Raw genomic sequence first — 13,743 nt, 5'->3', positions numbered from 1 at the left:
TACGCTACGTACCTAGGATAGGAGTAGCTACGTACGCGAGCGCACAGGAGGTGAGAAGGAGCGACTTGGGCCTTATATACTTCACTCCCAACTTCCAACTTTTACACTATGCAAAAAGAAGATTCCCCATCACATCAAAAGAAGGTTCCCTTTGCTTATTTTTAGCAAGTGTCACATCGAATGTTGAGATACTAATTAGAAGTATTAAACGTAGGCTATTTACAAAATTCATTACATAAGTGGAAGCTAAACGGCGAGACGAACCTATTAAGCCTAATTAATCCATCATTAGCAAATGTTTACTGTAGCAACACATTGTCAAATCATGGACTAATTAGGTTTAATAGATTCGTCTCGCCGTTTAGCCTCCGCTTATGTAATGGATTTTATAAATAGTCTACGTTTAATACTCCTAATTAGTATCTAAACATTCGATGTGACAGTTGCTTAAAAATAAGCAACCGAACCAAACCAGGCCTTACTCCCAGTTGGTATTTGCAATCGGGACTAAAGGGGAGTCCCGGTTCAAAAATCAACCACTCGTGGGGATCCTTTAGTCCCGGTTGAAAAATTCAGACACACGTGGGGACCCTTTAATCCGGGTTGGTAAGATCAACAGGGACTAAAAGTTCACCCTTTAGTCCCGGTTGGTATTACCACCCGGGACTAAAGCAACCGGGATAAAATGGGGTCCTTTAGTCCCGGTTGGAAACTCCAACCGGGATAAAAGGATCCCCCACGGGTGGCTGGAAAACGAATAAAGCCCTCGAACCCTTTTTATCTTGGTTGGTGTTTCCAACCAGGATAAAAAGGGTCCCCCATGTGTGGCTGGGAAAGGACTAAATCCCTCGAACCTTTTTATCCCGGTTGGTAGTCTTTAATCCCGTTGGTGTTACCAACCCGAATTAAAGGGTCCTCCATGAGTTAATACAAAAGGATAGCATCCCCTATATAGGCAGATGTGGTGTGTAGGTGAGATGGTAAGGAAGCTACGCGCGAGACTTGAGGTCATGGGTGCAAATCTCACGGACCGCGCACACGCATATTTCATGTGAAAAATCGCGTAACTTGTGACTTGCGCGTGTGGGGGGCCTCCCACAGACCCCTGGGATAAAGGGGCGGGAGGCAGACCCTGGCGTGGCGACCGTTTTACCAACCGGGATTAAAAGGGGGTCTTATATCCCGGTTGAGGGACTCGGGACAAAAGATCTCTCCTTTTATCTCGACTGATTAATCACGGATCGTTTTTCAGGAGATATGCACCCTACCAACCGGTACTAATATGAGTTCTGTAGCAGTGAAGGCAGGCGTACAGTGCAGCGTAATGTCACGTCTTTCCGGGAGAGTTACGGGAGCCAGCTCGGCGGTCTACCGCCTATTACTCCCTGTGCAACAGGCGCGCCGTGCCGTCGTACGCGGCAGAGCTTGCTTGCCTTGTTCTTACAGCAGTGGATAGGCATGGCATCTACTGGCCGCTGGCCCTGTGCACAGAGCGCGCCGGGCAGCGGCGACCTGCATGGTGGAGCCTTGCCGTCCTGGCCTTCCGCGGCGGCATACCGCATAGGTAGCGGATGATGCTGGCAGCACCGGGTACGTGCCTGATGCCGCCGTCGTGTCTGTAGTAGGGAATTTTGCAGCGTCCAAGACCCGGCTTCCACACGTAGCAGAGAGGAAAGAAGCTTTTCTTTTTGAGGGCCAGAGAGGAAGAAGCTTGTGCATGCATAGCTGCGAGGACTCTGAACTTTGGCCGGATAGAGCACCTCCAATGCGCGGTAGGAACCTGATCCTATGGCCTATGGCCCTACGGGTATGTATGGAGGGCGATTCTATACGTTACTGCTAGTGTAACGACTCGTTACCAAACTTACCATGGAATAAAAATTTCTATACAACCTCTCTCTCCTCTAGTCTATGACGCGGGGCGCGTACACGCTTCGAGACACAGCCAGCAGGTGCTGCGGCTACTGTGGGCTCGCTCTTTACTCCTTGTGCAACAGGCGCGAGGTACACACGGCGCTGGGATACCCAACTAGCGCAGAGCTTTACCTGTCTTGTTATGGAATACAATATGGATATGGAGCAGTACGCTGGCGGTATAGGGCCACAGTGCATAGGCATGTCGTCCAGTGCAGCGCCCGCGGTGCAGGCAGATCGAGCCTCGACCGCGGCGGCGACAGTGTGCAAGGGCAGCAAGCGACGACCCTTCCCCTCGCCTATCGTCCGGGCCTCTGGGGCTTGTGCGCCCGCGTATGGTATCCTAGCTAGCCTAATGCCTTATGATGCCGTGCTCGTCAGGACGAGAGAATTTTGCAGTGCCTACCGCTGGCTTCCGTTTGTAGCGAGAGGAAGAAGGAGCTTGTGATTCGGTGCAGTGCCATGCGCAAACGAACAGTATCGCGCTTGCCTGCATGCGCCGCATTCACCATGAAGAGAGTACGATTCCAAGCCCACTCTCCGTTCTAGAGTACTCATGTTAGCACGCATTTCGAGGAAAAACGTACACCGCATCTCCTGCATCATCCGTAGATCGATCGCGGTCTGATACTCTGATCCAGCCACAGGCCACAGCACCCCTGTTGCCAGTTCTCCCTGTGGGCTTATTCAGGAAAGAAGAAATGCCCTGCATGCCATTCGCGTCGCGTAGTATGAGATTTCAGCAGAGCAACCCTCACGCAGTGCATTGTACTGTCTACGTCACCCGGCCGCCCAGACCTATACGTCACGTGTACCGTGTACGCGCACTCTGTATTATAAACGTACGTACACGCACGTTGCCGACAGCGCGCGTTGGGTGATGGACTGGTAGCTCCGGTTGAACAGCAGGGGGGACAACAAGACCATGTTCGTGGATTAGCAATTCGATCACGATGTCCACTACTGTGGCAACTGTCAACGACTGCGCCCCTGAGCCCGAAACCCGGAGGTGATGCCCATGGCCAGGCCGCCAGGCGCGTACGTGCAGTCGAGGACCGACGCGGTAACTGTTATCTGGACGCGAACTTTGAGGCCTCACAGGCCGTGCGATCTTGATGCAGAAAATTGGAGGACAGTAGGTGGATTTAAAAGAGATGCAACGGCATTCAGGAATCAGGAGATGGTCGTGCGAGCAACTGTGAAGCAATGGCGGCATGGCGCGACGTGCGCTAGCTTATCGGCGTATGGGAAAATTCAACGTTAACCGTTTCTATGGAACATTTTTTTTATCACTGATCCGTTCTTCACCATACCTACTAGAAACGAGGCACGAGCAGAGACATGCACATTTACGATCCTTCTCGCAACTTGGAAACATCAAACCGATGAAAGGCAACGGGAGTACGCAGCTAGTAGTAAAAGACTGGGCAATGGTAGATCGCCAGAACCAGAAACGATGCAGACGTGGCAGTGGCAATGATCGCCTTGTTGGTGTGTGCATGTGCAGCACCGTCGTTCGCGCTAGCAGGATCATAGCTTAGCGATCGATGTGCCAAGCAGCGCGCCAAGGGCATGCGTGAGGCATTTAATGGAAAATAAGAATGTTTGGTTTGACCTTAGCACAGTGCTATGCGGGACCTTTTGCGGCCGGCCAGAATGAATGATTGCCACACTATTTTGCCAGAAAATGCACACCATCACTCTGTTTTTTTTTTGCGAACAAATTGCAGGAGCACTTTCTTTCATTTAAGAAGGAAATAGAGTTGCAAGTAAACTTCCATGACGATTGCATTTTCGAAATTACGAACTCAACGAACTCAAACTAAAATAAACCTACATCATGAGACTAAAGAGCAGTCAGTTCCTCTCGGATGAACGGAGTACCACAGGCCTTCCTCCGAACGGAGATGTCACTTTGGATCAGACAGAATATTTGATCGGGCCTCAGCTTTGTATTTTCGAAAATCCTCCTATTTCTTTCCTTCCGGATATGCCATAATGTGTACGTGAGAACGGCAGCCACCGATCTTCTCTTGTTGCCTTTGATATCTTTCAGCATACTGCGCCACCATTCATTTATGTTTCCAGCAGAATCCGAGTGTATCAGGGCCGGGAGTTGCACCATCACTCTGTGTCCCTGCCATTTTTCGCCAACTTCCACGCACACGCGTCCCCTTTCCCTGGAGCGATTTCTCCTGGGCACGTGTTTTTACTCTTTCTGAGTTGACGAGGCTATGTTACGTAGTAGGTGCCATGACTGATTTCTTCGCATTGCTAGCGAACTCATATAAATTATATCCCACGGACTAAAATTTAGTCTTGTCACATCAATTTAGTCTTGTCACATCGAATATTTAGATACTAATTAGGAAGACTAAACATGAGGTAATTATAAAACCAATTGCACAGATGGAGGCCAATTCACGAGACGAATTTATTAAGCCTAATTACTTCGTGATTTGACAATGTGATGCTACAGTAAATATGTGCTAATCATGAATTAATTAGGCTTAATAGATTCGTCTCGCGAATTAGCCTCTATCTATGCAATTAGTTTTGTAATTAGTTTATATTTAATATTTCTAATTAGTATCTAAACATTCAATATGATTAAACATTCAATGTGATAGCACCTGAGTATATATAGTAGTAAATGGACCGTGGTGTTTTTGGGTGAAAGAAGGCAAGCTAACAATAGCTGAAGAAAATCATCAGAAAAAAAAAAGCAATACTAGTAACAGAAAAAAAAGCAATACTAGTAACAGGAGCAAAAAAAACAAAAAAGGTTTTTTCGGGGACACGAGCAGTGGACAATGCCGAATGTGTTTGCATGGAAATAGTTTGGGCAATCATTACTTGCTGTGGACAGTATGGCACACGGCAGAGCACGTGTAACGCGTTTGGACTGCTGCTGCATGCCTGCATCTGGATGATGCTACATTGCTTGCCAACATTGGGCAGCACTCTGCTGTGCACCTCTTACAAATAGCAAATGATCAGTAACGCCACAGATCCAAAAATCTTATTTTGATCAACTAGCAGGTCCTCATCGTTTTGTGCAGGCCAAACTACTACATGGAGGTCAAGTAGTAGAGCATCATTGTGTCACAAAAAAAGGGTAATAGGGATTGTGCTAGAATTTGATTTTGATTTTTGTGGATCTATGTGGTACAATAGAACAAGCTTAAGAACTGCCCATGTATCTTTTATTTGTGTGATTTTGCAGACGTGGTTTTACTCAATTAATGTGGGTTAGCCCGTGGTGCGTGGATATACGTATGTAACGAACAGCTTCATATACTGACCGTTAGTGCAATGGCGGCTAGCATAGTGCCATCCTTTCAATAAAAGAAAAGGTGAAACAAGTAAAGTTTGCTTGAGCAGAGACCCATGCATTTCGAACAGAGAGAGCACTGAGACAGTAGCATTACATCTTTCGTGTACAAGTGTATATTCCACTAAAATACGGGTGGACCATTTGAATTGGTTGGTTTGCCGACCCTCTCTTCCGGAACCATGCAAGGTTATCTTCGGACATGTTCATGTAAAAGCACAGTAGAATCCTTTCAGGTGTATAAATGCAATCTGGTCTGACATACATACGGCGGCAGGCCGGACAAAGCAGGGCAAGGCCAGGCAAGCAAATGTTGGGGCCATGTCGATCCTGAGGATGAACCTGCCTCAATACTCCAGTTTAGAAGAATGAAACAAACGAAGAGCGTTGATCAGTATCGTCTTTGATTTGAAAAGAATCGTCGAGCCGAATAGCAGTGCACATCATTATCAGGCAGGTCAAAACAGGGACGTCACACACATTTTCAGAAGCCAATGTAGATCACCAATCGCACCATCGGACAACATGCTCGCCCAGAGAGCCATGGACGTTGCACATTCATACCATCCCTCGTAGCTACGCCGCTCCGCTGTCACTCTCTACATAAGGATCTTTCCAAATCGTGAACTGTTCATGCCAGACGTATAAGAGCGATCTGGTCTCACGCACGGCGGCAGCCTGCAGAAACAGGACAAGGTGCGAGTAAATATTCGGGCCACGCGTGCACGTTGGTGCACGGACGCCGGCAGAGCAGCGCACGGCTACGCACCACCAATGGCAGCATCTCTACCGGTCCACCCAGATGGCCAGACGGGAGATATTGGCCACATGGCCAGCAGGATGCGAGCGAAAAAAAAACAGATGGAGCGAGAAATAGAGCCATAGAGGAGACAAGTGCTGAACTAGGCCGCACGACGCGCCATCATTGCGTGTGTGTCCGTGGCCCAGCAGCGTGCGGGAGGCCGCGCGTCCATTCCGTTCGCGTGGGCGTGGGCCAGCGTCCCCTAGCTGAAAGGCTGGCCCGCCCACCACGCCGTGCGGCCCGCTCGAGCGCCGTACGTGCGGACGTGCGGTGTCGCCCGGTGATGGTGGTGGGCAGCGGGGTTGTATCGCACGGGCGAGCGCGGAAGCATGGAATGGATGGGGCACATCATTTGCCTAGCACGACACGAGTGACACCGCCAATACAACTACGACTCTACGAGCGAGATGCCAAGGGGTGGCGGTCACTTGTCCCACCATCCCCATGCAAATGCGACCGGCAGTGCGCTTGCACGTACGGGCCACTGATCGCTCCGCCATCATGGTGCCCCGTGTCTTCCATCTTCCCTTTTCCCTGTGCATTTCCCTCTCACTCCAACACCCTTTGCCTGCGCTCGGGACCCAGGCCATGCACGCGACGCGATCGGCCGTCGAGGTCGGGGCGAAAAGGCTGGCGCCTTTGGAGTGGAAATCCCAGCACCACCGTACCTGCAGTCTCGGCCGGCAGTCGGCACCGTGTGCTTTGGTGCCTGCTTAGCTTGACGCCCGAGCTGAGAGAGAAGTCGGGTAAAGAGCTAGGGCTAATCTAAGGCCTAAGAGGGACAGGAAGAATCGTGTCACGTCGGAAACCTCGGCAAACTATTGGCTGGCGACTTGGTGACTGTCAACTGATTTGTACGGCGACACCCGCTGATCATATCGATGTGAACCAAATTTTCATTAAAAGACTAAACAGTCAAATTGCTCCAGACAGCGTAGGCGTCTGGCTCTACCTGACTGACCCGGCACAAGCTGCATTTTAGCCTAAAATTTCTAGGCCGGATCAATCGACTGAATGAAAGCGATCGCCCGTCCTATTCTCATGTCAACCGTTTGTCGGCTGATCGATGCTACCGACCGCCTACCGTGCAAGTGCAACGTGCCCCGGCCCCTTCGAAGATCCGTAGACTGCTCCATGTAACGATCATCAGTATAACGAGTACGCATAAATGCTTCGAGCTGCTTCCTTTCATCCTTTTTTCTGTCTCGGTGCAGTGTTTCTCTTTGCTTGGAGATTTGGAATGTTGTCATAGTGTCATTGGTCGCAGACCGGATCACGAACTTTAGGAGAAAATGGGGATTATCATCCATAATATCACTTGATGGGCGCGTTCTATACTTTTATCTGTACCACAAAGCTAGTGAATGACACGTGGGGTCTGGCCCATCATGTCGTTGATACAGGCTAATGGTAGAAATAAAAGTGCACCCAAGTGGTGGTGGTAGATTTTTTTTTTTTGAGGACCAGTGATGGTGGTAGATTGAGAAGATAGATACAAACTGTTGCATTTTAACACTGGGCCTAATGGACCTACTGCAGCCCAATTATGTTTCGGTTTGTTGAAAAAGCCCACCTGTACCAGCCCACGAGTTATATAGGCCATGTTCTCGATACCGCCTTACGGTCCGGAAAACCAATCTGAAGCCGCAGCCGAACCGAAGAAGCTCTCTCACCCTCTGGCCTCTCCGCAGCGCCGCACCCCCAAAGCCCTAACGCACGCACGCAGCGAGCGGGAGAGAGCCATGGCGACGGCGGTGGCGACGCAGCAGCAGCACAAGTTCCGGTGGGGCGACATCGCGGACACGACGGCGACCTCGGCCTCCTCCTCCCGCCGCGGGTCATCCTCGGGCCCGACGCGGCCGGCCTCCAAAAGGTGATCGAGTACCGCTTCGACGATGAGGGCAACAAGGTCAAGGTCACCACCACCACCCGCACCCGCAGCCTCGCGCGCACGCGCCTCTCCAGGAGCGCCGTCGAGCGCCGCGCGTGGACCAAGTTCGGCGACGCCGTCAAGAGGGACGACGCCGGCTCGCGCCTCACCATGGTCTCCACCGAAGAGGTCCTCCTCGAGCGCCCACTTGCCCCAGGTATTGGCTCTCCTGTTATCCCCCCATGCGTTTCTCCCACCCTAGATCTGCTCCGCGTTGATCGATTCATCTGTTAACCATGATTAATCATAATGTGTGTCGACCATTTCCATCGCAGTGCTAATCGAGTAATCGTATTGATGTCAATTATGGACGTGTGGTGTGCACAGATTATACTGTATTTTTATACTTTCGTACCACCTACCATGGAATTGGCATGCCTTTATCCCATTCCAATCGCTTCTTGCGTTAGTGTTACCAAACACCCAAAATTACCATTCTGCATTTTCCTATTGACTCTTCTGTATAATGTCTAGATAATAATTCTATCTGCTGTTGACTGCTAATTTTAGTGTATTAAAGGAAGGAGGCCAGCTCTACACCCTTTCTTAAATTTGTAGACAGATTGTTCCGTTTCATATCAAATACTCGAATTCTGCAGGTGATCTCATTCCACATTAGGATTACATCCTCCTGAAACCTGAATGCAAGCATATTAAATCTAGCATGACTGCTTTGTAGTGTTAACTTTTTGATCAAAACCTTACTCGCCAAATGATCTGTCAGCTTTGTAGTGTACATCTTGTGTTGTGGATATAGAAATCTATCGTTCAGCCATTGTTAACGTTCTTCTAATACTATGACTTTAATCTTCTTAGAGCAAATGACAGTTTCTCTTGTTACATACATTCTTTTTTCTGGTTCTGAAGCCTCAAAACTTGCTGGTTCTGCTGTAATCTTGTTATCCTTTTGCCTTTGTTTGCTAACAGTTAATTCAATTGTAGGGAAGCAAGCTGAGGAACCATCTACTCCTGGTGATCCACTGTCTATGGAAAGTATGAGAGGCGGTGCCCTTCTCATGCTTTGCAGAATCTGTAAGAAAAAGGGTGACCACTGGACCTCAAAGTGCCCCTACAAAGACCTTGCTCCACAGGCAGGAGGTTTTGTCGACACGCCCCCTAGTGCCGACGGCCGTGCAGCACCACCTGGTGAGCGAGCGTATGTTCCTCCAAACAAGAAAGAAGGTGCTGATACGCGGAGAGCAAGTATGATGAGGAGGAATGATGAGAACTCCATCCGTGTGAACAACCTGTCAGAGGACACCCATGAGGCCGACCTCCTCGAGCTGTTCCGCACGTTTGGCCCTGTTACCCGTGCCTTCGTCGCGAGGGATAAGTGGACTCGATCAAGCGGGGGGTTTGGCTTTGTCAACTTCGTTCGCAGAGAGGATGGTGAGAAGGCTATCAGCAAGCTCAATGGGTATGGTTATGATAACCTTATCCTCCGGGTCGAGTGGTCAGACAGACCGAACTAGTTATAGCTACTACCTCTCCTAGCATGGCATATATTCACCCAACCTAGTGCTTTTCAGTATGGTCGCATATATTCACCCAACCTAGTGCTTATGAGCTTATCAGTATGGTCGCTTGAACTAGTTCTCAGTGTAATGCGCATATCCTGCGTCCTCAGCCTGTTCTAGTTATTTTGTTTGGACGAGACAATTGTACTTGCTGCTATTTTCGCTGTATGCCAGTCTTTCAAATGCGAATATTGGAGGATGGGATGGATCGAAATATTTCTAGAGCTCCGTCGTTACCAGTGTCTTTTATATATTGACTGCCGGTTCAGTATGCCACTGTCTCCGTGCCAACTTTTGTGCAATCAGAATGACACTTTGCACCTACATGTATGATCTGTTTGTGTATGATCAGCAAGCATATTCTGAACCAGACACCTTCCGGTGGCCGACGGCCGTATTTGTTTCATGCCCGTAGCTAGTATGCTAGTACTACCATACAGCGTCATATGGCGCTCCCTGTTCTATATGGCTGGTAACTTGCTACTGTAGTGTTGTACATATCAATGCTCTTTGCTCTTGTTTAATCATTACCCTCGCATTAGCCCGCATATAAATATAATTATAGTGGCACGAACACAGCTCAGATAGTTCGTAGTCGTAGAGCAGGTCTCGCTTGCACATACTTGTCGTAGGAAGGAGGAGAGCCTCACCTAACATACGTGATCCTGACGCCACCGACGGTGACCATGTCCCCGGCGCACCTCGGCACGAGCGATACGACGACGGTCTTGTCCCCGTCGGCGCCGATGTCGTCCAGCAGGTCGCAGATGCCGAACCTCGCCGCGGTCTTCACGGATCCATCCGTCCTTGCTGGGCCGGACCACGTTCGGCGTCAGCGCCACGCTCCCCGCGCACTGCGCCGCCGTGCCGCCGGCCCCGCTCCGCGACGCGTTCACGAACACGTCGAACTTGACGAACCTGCTGGACTGGTCGGCGATCTCGATCCCCTCGACGAAGAGCACCTCCTCGTCGTAGTCCTTCTCCCCGCGGATCCTCAACGTCCTGGGCCGTCCTCACGGTCTGGCTCAGGGTCGCCGGGAGCCGCTGGCCTCCGTGGGCGGCCTGGCGCTCAGCCACGGGAGACCCACGTCCTGGCACGCGTAGCGAAGCGCGGTGGCGTCGAGGCGGACACGGACGAGGCGGGCCTCCTCGTCGTAGAAGAGGAAGGTGCCTGCCCGAAATTTACTGCACTTCGCAGGAGGCTGCGGACAGCCACTGCGTCACCGCCGGCGATTTCGCGCTGGCAATCGGCGCCATACGCGCCGCTCCGTTGAACCGCGCGCGGCGTCGAGCCACAAGCGGGGTTTTGTCAGACCGGACACCGACAAACCTCCGCTTGACCGCAAGCTAGGGCTGCCGCGAGACAGGCACCCAAGGAAATGAAGGGCCGCCCGGCGTGAGGCGGAGCTCCGGCTAGCCGTGGCGGAGAACCGGATCGCCGATCGAAAATTGTGCAAAAGTCCCCTTATCACGAGCCGATTATTTGCAAAATACACCCTATTAATTTCATTTAATCCCCTAGTTTGGATCGCCATTGATCGCGATCCAATTATTTACAAAAAGACTCCTTATATTTTCATATAGCCCCTTGGTTCTGATCAGGGCCTCCCTCCGCCCGTCCGGCGCAAGCCAGCAGTTGCCGCCGCCATCCTGCGCGCTCGCTGGAAGCGCGGCATTCGTCGGGAGGCTTAGATCCCACCGGCTGCTGGGCCCTGGGCACGGCGTGTGAGAATGGCTTAACGTGATGCCTCGCTAGAGATCACGGTTTCGTGTTATATAGGCTGGGAAAAGCTCCCGGCGGGCACACAATACATCTTGTACAGGAAGTAAGCTTGTACACAAAGAAATCAACAAATATCTACACCTTATCTCTAATACACGAAGATCTATCGCATACAACAATCTGACTAATATCTAGCTGATATCTTAACACTCCCCCGACAATCACAACTTCAAAAACAAGTTGAGATTGTATATGAACTTCAACAACTCTCGATGAGGCAATGGTTTGGTGAAGCCATCAGCTAGCTGATCTCCTGTATGAATGAATCGGACATCCAACAATTTTTGAGCAACTTGTTCTCGCACAAAATGGAAATCAATTTCAATATGCTTAGCACGCGCATGAAACACCGGATTGGAAGACAGATACTTGGAGCCAATATTATCACACCATGGCCTAGCTGCAATAGGGTGTGATACGCCCAATTCATCAAGCAACTTGCGAACCCACATTACTTCAGCAGTGCCATTTGCCAATGCCTTGTATTCTGCCTCAGTGTTGGAGCATGAAACGGTGGGTTGCTTCCTTGCGCACCATGAAATTAAATTAGACCCAAGAAAAACTGCAAACCCACCCGTTGATCGTCGATCATCAGGGCATCCTGCCCATTCTGCATCAGAAACGCACTTATCATTGTTGAAGTACTCTTACTAATCTTCAATCCATGACTCAGCGTACCCTTCACATACTGAAGTATCCTCTTAATTGCATCCCAATGAACCGGTGTTGGGGAATGGAGGAACTGACAGACTTTGTTGGCAGCAAATGAGATGTCAGGACGTGCAAGGGTAAGGTATTGAAGAGCTCCAACAATGCTTCAATATTGGGTAGAGTCAGCTGGTCCAAGTTTTTCTCCATCAAAAACACTTCGCTTTTCAGAAACAGCCGAGGGTGTTTCTGTTGGTTTGCACAGGGTCATGTTAACTCTCTGGAGTACCTCGGTCGCATATCTTTCTTGTGACAGTAGCAATGCACCACTTGACCTCTATACCTAGCAAATAATGCAAATCACCTAGATCCTTCAAGGCAAACTCCTTTTCCAATCCTTTCAGCAATGCAATTGTTGCTTATTGAGAGGAGCTGGCTACTATGATGTCATGAACATATCCTAACATGAACATAGTGCAATCACCTTTGCTAAAGTAGAACAAAGATGTGTCAGCCTTGGAGGACTTGAACCCGAGCTCTAACAACTTCTTGCTTAGCCTGGAGTACGATGCACGTGGAGCTTGCTTCAAGCCATAGAGTGCTTTGTCCAGCTTGCACAGGTAATGAGGTGTTATCTTGTCTTCATATCCCGGGGGCTGGTGCATGAACACTTCTTCCTCAAGTATCCCATGCAAGAAAGAATTTTGCACATCCAATTGTCGCAGACTCCATCCCTTAGATACTGCAAGAGATAACACCAAGCGTATTAGCTGCTTTAACCATAGAACTGAAAGTGTCCTCATAGTCAATGCCATAGCGCTGCTTAAAGCCCTTTGCAACTAACCGAGCCTTATACTTGTCAATTGAACCATCTGCTTTCCTTTTTACCTTATACACCCATTTGCAACCAATCACATTCTTGCCCTTCTGAGGAGGTACCAATCGCATGTCTTGTTGTGCATTAGAGATGAAAATTCCATGTCCAGAGCATGCTTCCATCGAGTATCTTGAAGAGCAGCTTGAACACTAGAAGGTTCATCAGTGCTGGCCAAGTTTGCCCATCGAACAGTGTCATCTATGTAGGTCTTAGGTTTGCATATACCTTGTTGAAGACAAGTTACCAGACAGCGGCAGCATCAACAGCAGGATCACTGGGCGTAGAGGATTCGGGCGGCGCAGGTGATCCAGGCGCCTGATCCGAGGAGGATTCGCTCCCTCTCATCCTCGGCACCGTAGAGGAGACACCCGGGGTGGACAGCGACGGCACTGTCGGACACGCGACAGCGTCAGGCGGGGCGTGGCCAGCTACGCCCGAGCGAGCGGTGGGCAATGCACCACGTGGAGCCAAGGGAAAGGCCAAGGACGCACCCACGGACGTAGATGGGGAGCAAGGGGCGTAGCCGAGGCAGATTCAGGTGCTGGCGCCGCAGGTGAATCAGCCTTGGATCGAAGCCACCGAGATTTGCTCCTTCCACACCAGAGAACTGCATGAAATCAGACGTATTTGACACCAAATTTTCATCTGCACTTGGAGAAAAAAATTATAGGATCATTTGTAGGAGAAAGCACATCAGTAGCATTATCAGGTGAAGGACAAAGATTAGAAGGATCATGAGAATTGTCGCCACGGCTAACTGAATTTTGCAAAGAGTATGGTAGGATGATTTCGAAGCGTAAGCGTGCTCCTACGTTTGGATGAAGACTTGCAAAGGGATAGATGTTCTCATCAAATATGACATCACGAGAGATGTAAGCCCATCCTTCTTCCACGTCTAGGCACTTATAGCCTTTATGCATATTGCTGTAACTAAGGAA

General features: G+C 49.9%; 1 pseudogene; it reads left to right on the top strand.

Moving 5' to 3' along the window:
* The first annotated feature begins 7,726 nt into the window (after positions 1-7,726).
* Positions 7,727-9,644, top strand: LOC101764533 (annotated as a pseudogene).
* The last annotated feature ends 4,099 nt before the right edge of the window (positions 9,645-13,743 follow it).

Source organism: Setaria italica, chromosome VII (genome assembly GCF_000263155.2).
Source record: "Setaria italica strain Yugu1 chromosome VII, Setaria_italica_v2.0, whole genome shotgun sequence".
Classification (NCBI taxonomy): domain Eukaryota; kingdom Viridiplantae; phylum Streptophyta; class Magnoliopsida; order Poales; family Poaceae; genus Setaria; species Setaria italica.
The sequence above is the reverse complement of the archived record's forward strand: the minus strand, read 5'-3'. Positions and strand labels throughout refer to the sequence as shown.